The sequence below is a fragment of the Chiloscyllium plagiosum genome, unplaced genomic scaffold (genome assembly GCF_037043375.1).
Source record: "Chiloscyllium plagiosum isolate Xiang-an unplaced genomic scaffold, Cpla_swu_hap1 HiC_scaffold_28, whole genome shotgun sequence".
NCBI lineage: Eukaryota > Metazoa > Chordata > Chondrichthyes > Orectolobiformes > Hemiscylliidae > Chiloscyllium > Chiloscyllium plagiosum.
The window spans coordinates 35,656,183-35,668,278 of record NW_028270166.1 but is presented as its reverse complement, the minus strand read 5'-3'; the positions used below and the strand labels follow the sequence as shown (position 1 = coordinate 35,668,278).

General features: G+C 39.8%; 1 long non-coding RNA gene across 1 annotated transcript in view; it reads right to left on the bottom strand.

Moving 5' to 3' along the window:
* Positions 1-7,426: 7,426 nt before the first annotated feature.
* Positions 7,427-12,096, bottom strand: part of LOC148142526 (uncharacterized) — a 28,162-nt gene continuing 23,492 nt past the window's right edge. The window contains exon 3 of the long non-coding RNA XR_015751941.1: positions 7,427-7,490. This is a non-coding gene — a long non-coding RNA (uncharacterized LOC148142526). The remainder of the gene's footprint in view (positions 7,491-12,096) is intronic.

Genomic DNA, 12,096 nt, shown 5'->3' with positions numbered 1-12,096 from the left:
AAGACCCACAAGAACAGTTGCACCTGGAGAGGATGTGTTGCCTGTGAAACATTCTTTATGGACAATTCTGACCAATTCATTACTTACGAAACACAGTTACACAGGTGCACGAGACCATCAAAACACTGCAGTTCAAATTTCCTTTTATTAAAACACTTGCATGTCAGAGAAAACAACTCTTGCATGAGATTAAGCTAACTTTTCCCAAACTGGGCTAACTGCCTGAAAACCAAATATACTGCCCACTCCAGTAAACTTGATTGGATTGCTGGATTCAATTCACTGAGTTCTGTCAATGAGTGCACTCAGAGTCTTTTTGGTACAAAGACAAGTCTCACACGGACTCTTTGCTGTCAAGTCTTCACTGAGGGAATGGCAACCAGATGTCCCTTCTTATCCTGACGGAAGTGAATGGACACTACCAATCTTCCATTGTATCCTGGTGATCTTCCTTTTCCAAACTAGGCTGAGTGATCTCAAAGGTTTTAAACACAGAACATTGCAATCAGCATGACCACCACTCCTTATTTGGACAGGACTTTGTAGTTTTGTGAAGTCTCATGTTATGTTTCCGCGTGTTTTTCAAAAATCAGTTGAAAGTTAGTTTGCAAAAGTACCACCAGACAGCTATTGAACCAACATTTCATTTCTCTTCTATTTTATTATTTTCAACTGTCATTTCTCAATTTGAGAAGCAAAAGCTTTCACAAAGGTAATATTTTAAAATAAACCTCTTCGTTAAAAGCTATAATTATCCATAAGCAGACACATGAAAATAGTGGTTAAAGTGGGTTAGAATGCCTTGAGATGATGTCCTGACTGCATCAACTTAATTCTTACCTCTTACTCACCCCTCTACCTCCCCCCCACCTGTGAGTAGAGGATATGATGAACTACTAACGGAGGCTCATTGTTATTAGTATATCGCCAACAATTTACACAAATATTTTTTCTCCTGCTGCATATTGTTTGCTTAGTCACACAGAGTGTTTAACAAAGGAAACATTTCAAGGATTCTTACTATGTCTAAACAGTTGTGAACAGACTGCACTACACCCTCAGCACCTTCTTCTTCCTCAGGAGGCAAAGGAAATTCAACACGTCTATAAGGACTCTCACCACCTTTTACAGATGCACCATAGAAAGCACACTATTCGGATTTATCATGGCTTTGTATGGCAACTGCTCTTCCCAGAACCATAAGAAACTACAGAGAGTTGTTAAGAGAGCCCAGTCCATCACGCAAGCCAACCTTCCATCCATTGACTCCATCGACACTACTCGTTGCCACGGAAAGGGCACTATCTAAGACCCCTCCCACCCAGTTATAATCTATTCCAACCTCTTCTGTCATGCAGAAAACACAAAAGCTTAAACATGCATACCAACAGGTTCAAGAACAGCTTCTTCCCCGCTGTTATTAGACTTCGGAATGGACCTCTCAAAGTTCAAATCTCATGTTGATCTTCCATTTTATATACCTTCTTTGCAGCTGTAACTTTGTATTCCTCGTTCGCAAAACAAACCAAAACTTTTCGCTATCCCTAGGTACATGTGACAATAATAAATCAAATCAAATAAAAAGATCCCATTTTGCCTAAGATTGAGCGTTGTTTTCCATCAGATATTATCGAAAAGACAGGAGTGGTACACCTACAAAGAATAACCATCAAGGCTTTTATTTTGCCTTTCGAATCAGGTATTGTTGTTTGTAACTAATTCTGACTCTTGCATTAAGCAAAACTAATGAAATTCAATTAAGTAAGATAAAGTTAATGGAGAAAATAATGACATTAAAAATAGTCAAATTGCCCAGACCTGGTGGTCTCCAATCAAGGGCATCAAAATAAATAGATAAGGAAATTGTTAGTTTGTTAATTATGATCTTCCAAAACTTTCTTGATTGCAGAATTCGTTCCTCAGATTGGAACATTTCCAAACTCACTTAATTATTTATGTAAGACATAAAATGGGAATTAGGTGCATAATTTTAAAAGCCAGCAGTAGGGAAGTTCATAGATGCATAGAGTTATACAGCACAGAAGTGGACCCATTGGTCCAACATGCCTGTGCTGACCAGACATCCCGATCTGATCTAGTCCCATTTGCCAGCACTTGGCCCATATCCCTCCAACGCCTTCCTAATCATTTACCCATCCAGATGCTTTTTAAATGTTAGAATTATACTAGCCAGCACCACCTCCTCTGGTAGCTCATTCCACACACGCACCACCCTTTGCATGAAAAGGTTGCCCCTCAGATCACTTTTAACTCTTTCCCCTCTCACATTAAACCTATGCCCTATCGTTTTGGATTCCTCCACTAGGAAAAAGACCTTGGCTACTCACCCTATCCATTCCCTCATGATTTTATAAATCTTCATAAGGTCACCCCTCAGCCTCCGACCCTCCAGAGAAAATAGCCCCAGCCTACTCAGCCTCCCCCTTTCACACAAACCCTCCACTCCTGGCAACATCTGCGTAATTTTTTTCTGAACTCTTTCAAGTTTAACAACATTTTTCCTATATCAGGGAATCAGCATTGAATGGGATATTCTAAATGTGGTGACATCAATGTTCTGTACAACATCAAACATGACATCCCAATCCCTACACTCAATGCACTGACCAATTTGTTGCTAGGGATGATGGAGTAAAATTTGGACTAACATGAATTGATTGAAAAGAACCAGTATGGATTTGTAAACCATGTGAGAACATGTCCATGAACTTATGAAGCACTATGGTACATAAGAATATATGTGTAGATATTGTTTATATGTGCTTCAAGAAAGCCTTTGACAAGACTCCACATTAAAGACCACGAAGAAGAATTAGATCACATGGAACTGGAGGTAGTAATTGAATAGGGAGAATTGGTAAATTTGTTTGTTATGATAGAGGATTGATGGGAAATAGAAGTCAGACATTGGACGTAATGCAGCAACCCAAATTGGCAGGTGTAACTGGTGGTGCACCTCAGGAATCTATGATGAAAACTCAACTTTTCAGTAAATTTCTCAATGACTTGGGTGACTTTTGCTGATAACATGGAGTTAGGTTTCACATGGGCCGTAGTAAATAGGCCAGCTAAAAGGAGAATATTGCAAAGGGACATTACTTGAGCTGACAAAGCTATAGAGGATGGAGGTGAATTTTGGACTGCGTGAGGCCATTTTCATTTCAAGCCTAAAATAAAGAATACTGTATTTCATATGTGATGGGAAAGTTGAATACGCATTTGGACGTGTCCCAAGTACAGACATCACCAAAAGCCAGTGGACAGGTACACAAGGCAGCGTAAACGACAAATGGAAATTGTACTTTATCTCAATAGGGTTGGAATACAAAAGGTAGAAATTACATTATAGCTGTACAGAACTTTGGCTAGACTCTGGTGGAGTCCTGCTTTCAACAGTGATCATTAAACCTCTGCAAGAATACATTGCAGGGGGCTTGCAGAGCAGGCCACCAGAGTGTCACCAAATATGAAACAGGGGTTAAATTATGAGAATACGTTATGAAGGCTAGGCTTGTATTTCCTTGAGTATGTAAAATTTCCTTGGAAACAGTGATCTTATTGAGAAGTGTCAGATTATCAAAGGAGGCGAGAGATGGATAAATGCAACTTCCTCTTGGTTGGGGAGTCAAAATAAAAGGCACATCCTCAAAACTAGGGCCAGGTATTTTAACAGCAATGTCAGAAAACATTTCTTCACATAAAAACTAGTGGAAATCTGGAATTCGATCCCTCTAGAAAGCTGTCAAAGTTATATATTTCAAAGCAGTGATTGATAGCCAAGTACATTAAGGGCTGTTAGTGATGGTAGCAGGGGTTCAGGTACACTTCCACCAAGATCTTATTGAATGTCAGAACAAGCTACAAGGGCTGCATGCCCCCATTCCTAAACTTATGCTCTAACGACAAAAGAAAATCACCAATTTTGCAATCTTTAAAATGGTTGATGATGTATGCTATCCACTGAAACTTCTACAAGATGTTGCCATGGCTAAAATTTTTCATTTAACTTTAGGAAGTGGAAGCTCAGATAGTGCCAAACTGAGTGAGTCACCATGGCAACAGCTTTGCTTCTTTCAGTCATTTTGTCAAACAACTATTCTTATCTCACAGTTTATTGATGTGATTATAGATATTGCTTCTTCAAACTTGCCCACTCTCTCAAAGCCTCCAATAGACTCTCCGGCAGATCATTTTCAGCCGTGTAGCCTAGTTGTGTTGGTCAGAACTTGCTGCATGATCCTTTAACCAATCTATAGTGTTATCATCCCAGCTGATATTATTCCTGCACAAGTCAGACCCAGACAGGGCCCTGGTTTGATAGATCATATTTTTATTTGTTTTGGGTTCAACAAAGTGGTCCTTCCCTGAAAGATAAACATGCAATGCTGTTTTAACAATGATATGGAAGTTTATTACAAAAATAACAGAGATAAAATAGAATAAACCAAACCATCTACTTATAATACAAGCTCACAGATTTAAACAAACAATAAAAGCATATTCTGATTAATCCCAAAACACTCCTTTATAAATTAAGAAGAAACAAAACAGCTTTCCAATAGTGTGCAAAGCCCCACTCAAATAATGCTCGGCAGAATTCCTACATCAAACAGCTTGGTGGGTTTGTCACTTATGACTTTAAATTTTAACCTGGAATTGCAGATAGCTACTTCCTGTCAAGATCATATAATTGACCTTCAATGCACACAACTTAAGCAACAACTTCCACATATTACCCGGTCTGAGACTAATACTAACTAAGGATCTAACTGCCAAATTCAGCTCAATTTCTAAACAGCTTTCCTATTCCAATGTCTTCACAGGACTAATCCTTTGTCTCTCTCTCTCTCTCTTACCTTAGGAATCAGTTTACCCAGTTGAATGGATGGCTGGTTTGGAACACAGAATGATGCCAATATTGTGAGTTTATCAGCTGAAGTTATCATAAAGGTCTCTCCTTCACACCCTCTTCCCTTGCCTGAGGTGTAGTGACCCTTAGGTTAAACCAACACCAGTCATCTCTTTCTCTCTAATGAGAGAGTGGAACTATACTGACTTACTCTGAAGCATAAAAATCGCAGATTCCAGAATAATCTGAAGAAACTTTTGAGACCTTAGTATTTACTATGCCAGGTTGCAATACTCTGATATAAAGTGCATTAATGCACAAAATGCATTCACACTACAAACTAGACTTTAAAAATCTTTTTTTAAAGAAATTGTAAACTAAAGAAAGACTTACAAGTTAATTGTTAACTTCAGTCACACAGAAAACCCAACAAATTATTAACTACAAGCCAGAAATCCAAACATACAGCTAACATTAAAAATCATACACACAAACCAGTTTATATCAGGATAATGTTTCCAAAACTAATGTGATAAAGGAGTTCCTCCATTTGGGAGCTATACGTGCTGCATGTGAGCTGCGAGAGAAAGGGTTTCTTGAACCAGATCCTAGAGGAATGGGGGGGGGGGGTGCTAATATTAAGGATACCGTTAGCTTTAGAGCAACCCATGTACAAATAAATGAACACTCTCCTTCAGAGAGGCTAGAGCTTGGCTGCGGCAGGTGGATGGCAGGCCTGAGACACAAAGAAACCAAATCTTCCATCTTTCATCAAACCTGAGCTCAAAGTTCTTAGTGCTAGGTGCTAGAAATAGAAAATGTTTTGTTTTTAGCTCATGTTCTTATTCACAGACAAAAAAGAAAAATAAACCTCTCCAATGGATTGCCAAACTATGTCTAACTGTGAAAATAAATTCCAGAAGGGAAGAAGATAATGTGAATGATAGACTCACAAATCCTAAACCATTAAACACACCAGGAAATATTCAGTGTACTAAGCATAACATTATCCTACATTACATAAGCACACAATCATTATCATTTCCGGAGTAATTGTGAATGAAGCTCAAGTGCTGACTGTCATAATCATAGCATTCTGGGTATCTGTAAAATCTTTGTTTTGTTTTGCTTCATCCCCTTGCCTTGGAATGAATCCCATACTAATACCTCATTTGTAATCCAGTCTGGCTCTTAGAGGCAGTTCTGAAGCACAAATGGGACCAACGACTGTCCTTGGAGCCAGGGGGCATCAGATCAGGAAGGGCTTTAGTTTTATGCCTTCAAAAGAAATAAAAATGCTCTATTACCAGTGACAATATTGTAATTACTTGGCATTGAGGCTTCAACATTATTGGGTGTGGGAGTAGGCTGACTCTCAGGTCACATTTAGGGTCTTGCAATAGGCTTTTTAACAACACTAGTGTGCTGTCCTTCCCAGGTCTGCAAACAGAAGGTGCACATGTGACTGTTGTTTGTATGCAGTCAATGTATTAAACTAGCATGTAGCAAGGATGGGATGCAAATGGACCAGATTACATTGTAACACACTCCCTGTTGAGCTATTTCCATAATATTAAAGAACTATAAAGCATTATTGGTCACTTTTCTTTTACGATCTTGCTGTAATAGAGCAATTCTTTTTATTTTGCGACTCAGACCTTGATATGAATGAGGAGAGGAGGAAAGGGGGGAGGGAGATGAGGGGGGAACATTGTGAGTCATCAATTTCAGAGAAGGAGTTTGGCAAATCTAGAGTTGTTCTTAGTAAAGTGTTGGTAACACACTGAAGGCTTGTTGGGAATAGAGGGCTGGGTTTGGGTGTGAGGGGTCCCTGGATGATAGGAAGGGGCAGCAGGTGATGTGACATGATATGGTAAATGGAGTTGTATCTTTATAAACAGCTCAGCATTGCAAACCCAGACTGAAAACAAAGAGTGCTGGAAATCACAGCAGGTCAGGCAGCATCCGTGAGAGAGAACAAGCTAATGTGTCGAGTTTAGATGTCACTTTGTCAGAGCTGAGATGGTGTGGAGGGGGCAGTATTTACGCTATAGTTTGGGGGTGGAGTGCTGGGGGAGAAAAGGGTGCTGATAGTGCGGATTAAGTGATCAGGATGTGAGAAAGGCAGAACAATGATGTGTCCAACTACCAGACTAGAAAGAGCAGATGGTCCCTCTGGAGTGGGGGGAGGGGACAGAGGACAAAGAGAATGCAATGAGTAAAGAGAAAGCAAAGAAATGGGAGTGAGGCATTGAACTCAATATTGATTCTAGAAGGTTGTAAGGTGACGAGTCTGAAGATGAGATTGAATTAAGTGAATTGAATTGATTGTCACGTGTACCGAGGCACAGTGAAAAGCTTTGTCTTGTGAGCAATACAGGCTGATCACAGAGTTAAGTAACATTTTTAGTAAATAATAGGTAAACAGCAGCAAAAAAAAACACACAGATGATGTTGTTCCTTCAGTTTTAGCAGTCATTCGCTGGAGGATCATAGCATGTCGAGGACAGAGAAGTGGATCAGGAGTATCTGTCATTACAATCTGCCTTAAGGCCAGGAATGGGCTGTTTAACCTTTGGCAGGGAGCTTGCAACGGATCGAGAAGGACATATGTTAGCTCCTGTAACATAGAAATGAGATGTGGAAATGTAGCTCTGAAGGATTCAATGATCATAGCTTCTGGTATCTGATATCTATGACAATCACAGGCACTTGTGCATTTGGGCTCAAGCTAAACAATTCAAAGTCAACTCTCGCATATTTCCCTCAACATGTTATGCAGCAAGTAGACTCAGTAAGATGAAGATATTGTTATACCATCAGATCACCTGCTATGGTATGGCGGGAAGATCATGAATTTGCCTTTTAATGATATCTTGCATGCTAGATGGGAGATGAAACAGAATCATGCTCTGGATGTAGGGGTGGATATCAGTATTCCATCACCAAGTCTCCCTGTATTTACATGTGGAGAGGTGTTGTGTTCCAGATGCAATTCGATTATTCCAACTATCAGTCTTGAAGCTAAATACACTGATCCAGCTCCCTCAGAACCAGCCCTTCGACTGAACAGGATGTCTGACACTCCTGTTAATGTCTGTCAGCCAGGGCTCCCTGATTGAACCAAGTTAACAGCCTCAATCGGGAAACTCATATTCTATGAGGTCCACCTGACTGACCTCATTACAATCACTATGGGAACCATCATCTGTTCTTTCAGTTAAGCAAATGGAAGTCACATTAATCAGGTCTCCCTCATAGTTCCAGTCAAAATTAAACTGATATCATTAGACCGCAACTTGGAGACATTAATTTGACCATGTTCTACCTTTTGGCACACTGAGTACCTGTGTGTAAACATTTAAAAAGGTGGGGAAAGGAGGAATGTTTGTAGCTAATTTGCCTAATCCTGATATTTTGCATCCATACCCAATGTCAACCCAGACACTGTAGTTGACCCACTCCTACCCCCTGACAGGGAGGTAACCATTAAAGGCTCTTTATCCTCGCTGACAGATGGGAAGTGGTTGCCTGACTGATGATCTGGAGCCCTGCTGACTTCTGACAATAGTATCCAGCAAACAAAAAAAACTTCCAGATGAAAGAAAATCTAAATTGAAAAGAAAATTTTAAATGAGAGAAAATAAATCAAATAATTTCATTGAGAATCCAATTGTTTTCTTTGTGTTATAAGTGCTTTTTACACCAATTTCTGACAGTTTTGGAACTGATAATATAAAGACTGCTGTAATGTTTAAATTTCAATCTCATGAATTGAAATGAAGTCACAGTTTCCCAAACCAAGCTCAAACATTAAACTGAACCATCCAGCTGTTCAATATAACACGCTCGTGATAATTTTACCAACATTGAGACAACCAGAGAGGACCAACTGTTACATTACAAATATGAGAATTGTTAGGAACACAGAAACATATTATAGCTCTACATTATACTTTCAAAACAGATGACAACTCCACCTTCTGTCTTGTCACCTGGGATAATTTGAAAGGTTTTAGCCTTTTTTTTCCTTCGTGGACATAATTTGACAGTTATTTTTCGATGCATTTTTATTACAGTGAGTTTGCGTAAATTTAAAAAGCGGTGGGGTACACCATTTTGAGCAGAGGATGTCTGGAATTGTATAAGATTAGTTAAGCATGACCTGCCCTTCATGGACCCACGCTGCATCTGCCCAACGAGACAGTAGCTATCTAGATGCTTTGCTGTTTCTTCCTTGATAATAGACTCAAGCATCACTGGTCTATAACTACTCATCTTTTGTCTACTACCCTTTTAAAATAGTGGTGTCATACTTGCTATTTTCTAATCTGTTGGAACTGCCCCAGGGCTCAGTGAATTTGTGAAAATTACTACAAGTGCACTTCTTATTTCTATCCCCATCTCTTTTAGTACCATGAGATGCATTCCACCAGGGCCAGGAGACTTGTCTATCCTTAACTCCATTAGCTTGGAGAAAGTGAGGACTGCAGATGCTGGAGATCAGAGCTGAAAAATGTGTTGCTGGAATTCTGTTGCAGGATTCCTGAAGAAGGGCTTTTGCCCGAAATGTCGATTCTTCTGCTCCTTGGATGCTGCCTGACCTGTTGCACTTTTCCAGCAACACATTTTTCAGCTCCATTAGCTTGCCCAACACTACCTCTTCTGTGATGATTGTTTCCAGGCCCTCAACTACCTTTTTCTCTTTGTCAATTACTTGTATGTTTTTAGTGTCCTCTACTGTGAAGACTGATAAAAAAATCTGTTCAATGACTCGGCCATTTCCTTATATCTCGTAACTAAATGCCCCTTCTCACCCTCTAAAGGACCAATGTTTACTTTAGCAATTGTTTATCCAAAACCCTCATACCTGCTGTCTTTCAGATTTTGGAATTTTTCAGATAAAGAATTTGATGACATTTTCATAGTAAAATAAAAAAGTTACTGATCAGCAGACCCACTGAGTGTGAGCACTGAGACAGAATTGACTCCTACCAGTGCTTGGCCTCGCCTCTAAATCACATCTGAGTGACTTGGGTCGAATGGGTGTGGGTTTGCATTAACTGTTTGCACGCCAAACAACCTTGTTAATGAGAAAAAAACTTCAGGATAAATACTTCGGATTTTGGAGCTTTTCGGATTTCAGAATTTCGGATAAAGGATTGTCTGCATGTACTTCTACTCCAAGTTCTTAAAGAGGCAGACATTTGAGCAGTCAGATGAGCCAACAAATATTGTGGACGAGACCAAATTCCCTCAAAACATGTTATGGAGATTAGCCTAGGGCCTAGCTTTTTTCTTATTTTAAAGACAAGTGCCAGGCTGTGTTCCAGATGCAATTTGATTGGTTAAACTGCTAGCCTTTAAGCAAGACACACTTTATCTGTACACCAAAGTTAAAATACAACAAAAGAAAGAAGAAATTGGAATAACATAGCTCTCTTGGAAAGCTTAACAGAGTAATAGACTATTTAACTATAAAATAGTTACTGTTTCAATATAATAGCCCATCACATCAACACACCCTTGACAAAGACAAATTCAGTGAAAACAGATTGGCCCACATGCAATTCTCCAGTCTGGGAGGAAAAACATCAAATGAAATCTCAGAGAGAGAATGAGAGAGAGAGAGAGAGAAAGAGAGAGAAACAGGAAAAGATGACCTACAGCTTCTAAACCCAGCCTCAAGACCCTAGCAACTGCAGCTGAAAAACTAAAACTAAAAATCTTGGTTTTGTGGGAGCTTGACTCAACCCGTTCAGGCTGCTTCTATTGTTACAACTTTTAAAAAAAACCAAGGCCTCACAAGCTATTTACTTTTAGTGGCTTTGGAGCAGACAGTCTGGGACCTGTTCAGAACCTTTCTTCACAAAAGAAACCTGGACAAAATACACCGCTTAAACCCATGGGGAGAGGATGCTCTTGGGAGAAGAATCGAAGGGTTTGCCACACAGATTGCTGGTGAATCCTTGGACAGGGAAAGTGAGAAAAACTGGGAGTACAATAAACAAAAAAGTTGGGGGAGGTGAATCCTTGTTGATGAGATATTCAGAGTTTGACCAAAACAACATTGAGAGATGGTCATTATCCTGAGGCAGAAAGCTTAAGGAGTTCAATTTTTGCACTTATTATTTGAAGGAAAAGTAATGTCATCATAAATTATTCTTGCCGACAGATTTATCAAACTGTTCTAATTTTATGACAAGAAATGAAGTTAGTTGAATCTGGATGGTTTCTCTGAAGGAGTTCCTGGCTAATGTCAGAAAAAAAAACAAATGGAGAAATGCAGATGAGTGCACACTGAAGAGAGAACATAGAACATCGAACAGTACAGCACAGTACAGGCCCTTCGACCCTTGATGTTGTGCCATCCTTTTATCCTATTCGAAGATCAAACTAACCTACTTACCCTTCATTTTACTATTATCCATGTACCTATCCAAGAGTCGCTTAAATATCCCTAATATCTCTGACTCGACCATCACTGCTGGCAGTGCATTCCATGTACTCACCACTCTCTGTGTAAAGAAACTACCTCTGACATCTCCCCTAAACCTTCTTCCAATCACCATAAAATTATACCCCCTCATGATAGACATTTCCACCCTGGGAAAAATTCTCTGACTATCCACTCTATCTATTTCTCTCATCATCTTGTGCACCTCTATCAAATCACCCTTCATCCTTCTTTGCTCCAATGAACCCTAGCTCCCTCAACCTTTCTTCATAAGACTTGCCCTCCAGTCCAGGCAACATCCTGGTAAATCTCCTCTGCACCCTCTTTAATGCTTCCACATCCTTCCTATAATGAGGTGACCAGAACTGAACACAATATTCAAAGTGTGGTCTAACCAGGGCTTCACAGAGCTACAGCATAATCTCACGGCTCTTAAACTCAATCCCCCGCTAAGGAAAGCCAACACACCATACACCTTCTTAACAACCCCATCACCTTGGGTGTCAACTTTGTGGGATCTATGGACATGGACTCCAAGATCCCTCTGCTCCTCCACATTGCCAAGAATCTTACCTTTACACTTGTATTCTGCATTCAAATTCAACCTTCCAAAGTGAATCACTTCACACTTTTCCAGGTTCAATTCCATGTGCCACCTACCAGCACAGCCCTGCATCCCATCAATACAAATGCCTAACTGTGGTATGTCATTATTAGAGCAGGCATAGCAATGAGCTGAAGATGGATACACTTGAACGACCATAATCAC